Source organism: Phodopus roborovskii, unplaced genomic scaffold (genome assembly GCF_943737965.1).
Source record: "Phodopus roborovskii unplaced genomic scaffold, PHOROB, whole genome shotgun sequence".
In the NCBI taxonomy this organism is placed as follows: domain Eukaryota; kingdom Metazoa; phylum Chordata; class Mammalia; order Rodentia; family Cricetidae; genus Phodopus; species Phodopus roborovskii.
In genome coordinates, this window is record NW_026126857.1 from 360,850 (window position 1) to 364,804 (window position 3,955).

Below are 3,955 nucleotides of genomic sequence, written 5' to 3' on the forward strand. Positions count from 1 at the left end.
TGTGGATCAAGGTGGGATAGAACCTGAAAATAATGGGAGAGAAAGAAGGAATGAGACCAGGCAATATTTGTCAAGGTCTAACTTTAAATTTTTTTTGTAACCAAGTCCATTTAAAAGAAAACACACTTTTATAGACAACATTTTGGAATTTGGGCATCGTTCTTTCCAAACTAGTTCCTGCTGGTAAGGAGCGGTGTAATGGGGGGATTCTAAGATGATGCAGAAATCCTGGCTGTAGTCTGCAAGGCTGTTTTGTCCAGCTGTTTTGAATGTAGAATCACCAGGTACTCTGTTTCTGGCGGTCTGGCTTGAACAAACCACATTAGTCTGGAAGGACTCCACAGCTTTTCATTTTCTGTGGAAATAAAAATAGAAATCCTTTTCCCCCAGTAACTTGTCCTTGAACTTAAATTTTGGAGTCAAAGACTTTGTTTTTTAATTTATTGTTTTACATGTCGATCCCAGTTCCCTCTCCCTCCCTCCTACCCTCTCTCGCTTTTACCCTCTCTGCCTTCTCACATCAACCCTAAGCAGCACTCCAATTCCATATGTAGGGAAATGCCATCCAATTGGGATCATGTAGATCTGACAGGTCATTTGAAGTAGGGACTAGGGCTTCTCTCTTGTCTCTAGGTTAAGGCAGTTATCCCTTCATGGGGGATGTGTTCCCAAGGTCCTTTTGTGCACCAGGGATACATCCTAGTTCCACTGTCTGAGGTCCCTCAGACTGCTCAGTCTTTCTGGTTGAGACCCATATTCAGGGGGGCCTGAGTCAGTCCCATACTGGCTTCCCAGGTATCAGTCTGGGTGCCCGTTAACTCAACAAAGAGGAGTTTTTAAAGCAAAGCCGGGAGGTATTGTAGAAGGGGTAACTGTTCTGAATCTGGGGCTCTGGTAATCGTCCCAGGTTATAAATATCAGACCATAAACGTCTGCTTATCTCAGTTCCTGGAGTCTGGTTCATCTCAGTTCCTGGGGTGAGTGGAACAGACTGCTTGTTAAGCAATTTTCTGTTTTACCAAGATAAGGCTCCATTAGAGTTTTAAGATATAAGTAATTTTAAAACACGATGTAACTCAATGCTGGCTGTGACTCAAGTGCAGCGCCCAACATCTCCCCCTATTTTGTTATTTTTTCTAGAGGGTCTGTCTTAGGCTATGTGGTTGGCTCCCACAATCGGGACACTGGGGATGGGCTTGTTACTATGAGATGAATGGGTAGGACCTCTGACTTAGGCTACATAGGGTGCATCTGCCTTCATCACTCAAGTACATGGTCAAAAATCAGGCAAGAAACTCAGGCAAGAGTAGTGGGCTCCTGAGATAGGGTCCTTTGATACTCATGTCATTGAGGGACATACAGCCAAATAGGAGGGCCTGCATCCGATTTGTAACACAATGATATTCCTGTCATTGAAATCTCCATATTTGAGGGAACCATGTCCGCTGCTGTTTGAGTTCTGTGAAATCAAGTCATTGTCTAGGGGGATCAGAACTGTCATTGTCACCATCCTAAACAAGTTCCTCAGAGGAGCTCTTATCCTTTTCCAAAAGCTGATGGTAGTGTAAAGAAATAGGTTTTTCAATCATGGAAACAATTTGAGTTTTGATCAATCAAGGTAATTTTGGAATGCCCTGGGCCCAAAAGTCATCAATAATCCCACAAATTGTCCCAGGAAAGAAGGAAGCAAGGTAGAAAGACAAGGGAAGGTGGAAAACCAAATTTATACCAGGACTCGGCCTGTTCCCACTGTCATTTACATCCCTCAAGACTTTTCTGTACTCTATCTAAGCTGTCTTCCACTAAGCCAATCTTACAAGCATAAAAGCAACATTCCTCTTTGAGTGCTGCACAAATTCCTCCTTGTTGTAAATACAATAGGTTTAAGCCTTGTCCTTTCTAGATAATTTCTGTTCTGGAGGGGGGAGAGAGAGAGAGAGAGAGAGAGAGAGAGAGAGAGAGAGAGAGAGAGAGAGAGAGTATTTATGCTTCAAGGTCTAAGGGCCAGTTTTCCTCTGTTCCATGCATCTCACCAAATAGACTGGCAGTTACTGGGCCTCATTTTCTTCCTGCCAGAAAACACAAACATGACCTTGACCCCTCTCAACCCCATATTATGACAGGGTTGGGTTCTTTCCATAGTCTTGTGCATGGATCTTTCCATTTGACTTCAGTAAATGTCTCTTGAGTTCCATCATATCAGAATTTGTCTGCCACAGATTGCTCATAGGTATCCACATTAGAAAATTTAAAATGAAGAGTGCATGATTTAATGTATCATGTGGAGACTTGGGACATGAATCCCTTTTCCTAATAAGTAGCATTTTTAAGGTGCTATTAGGATACTGCACAATTCTTTGTTCTTGAGTATTATAAGGAGTGCGTTATATGCTTAATTTTTTATTGGGCACAAAATGTTGAAATGCTTTACCAGTATATCCAGGACCTTTGTCTGTCTTTATAATTTTTTGAACTCCCATGTAAGCAAAACAATTTAAACAGTGACTAATCACATGCTTAATGGCTTCTCCAGTTTGTACGGTGGCCATTAAGAAGCCTGAATATGTATCGACTGTCACATGAACATAATTTAATCTGCCAAATTTTGCAATATGAATATCATCCATTTGGCATAAATGATTAGGAAGCAGGGCTGAGGATTTACTCCTGTATTAGTTACTGGTAAATATTGTGGGGCACACATCACATGCATGTTCCTGAAGCCTTTTCAATCATAAATATAGGGGAATTTCAGGGAGAGGTGGAGGGGATCACATGTCTTGCCTCGAGTAGTTCTTTAACTAGATGGGAAGCCACAAGAAGTTTTTCTGCGGTTCAGAGTCATTGTTCCATCCACATTGTATGTCAGAAATCCATGCAATGGGAATGGGGTCTGGCAGTGCAAGAGCAACCCTCCTTAAAATGGCTAAATCCTTTTCTATCACCTTGAGTGTCTAATGGGAGTGTGGCCACAGAGAGAACTTTTCCTTGCTCCAGCTTACCTGTCCCTTGTCGTTTGTCCCAGCCCATTTTACATATCATTTGGAGAGCTTTGTCTCTTGGCAGAGTGCCTTGGGTAAGGGTTTGGGTAATAAGAACAACTCCCCATCTCTTGCAAGAGGCCCCATGCCCACAATTTAGGGGAGAGGCCAGCCAGGACATAGGCCTGGAAGTAACCTGAATGTCCTTCAGCATCTCTCACTTAAGCCAAACTGTTTCCTTATACTATTACTATTTTGATGATGAAAGCTGTGTGACTGCTGAGCTAATTCTACCTGAGATAAAGGGACTATCAGCTGACTCATTACTTTTACCAGTAGACCGGGAAGTTTGAATGAGCTCTTATATGACCTACAAAGCAAGGTGCCTTTCTTTGTTGAATGGCACTTTGAATTTGCTCAAATGTAAGAAGCACGGTTTTTCTGCCCGCCACCTGCTCTTGTTCCACCACCAAGCCAGCCCCAAATAACACACAGAGACTCTGTATTTGATACAATACTGTTGGCCCGTTTACTTGTTTCTTATTGGCTAGCCCTGCCTTTAATTATTAACCCATTTCTGTTGATCTATGTATTTCTCTTACCGGGGAGCAGGCGGCATACTGCTTTCTCCAGACTCTCCATCTTGACTCCTCCTTACTACTTCCTATTTCCTCCTTGTCTCCTAGTCCCTCCTATCTTCCTTTCCTATTGGCCAACAGTGCTTTATTATTAACCAGTATGAGAACATATACAGAATGACATCTCCCATCATCTCCTCTTTTCTGTCTAAATAAAAAGAAGGGGTTTTAACCTTAGCATAGCAAAATATATTACATAACAGTTATCAAATAAGAATCACAGTTAACAATATTTAGTCCATTAACATTTATCAAGATTAAAAGAAACTATTTTATCATCTATCCTATATTTGTGAGTCCAAAGTCCTATTTGTAACTTATCTGTAAAACCTAACT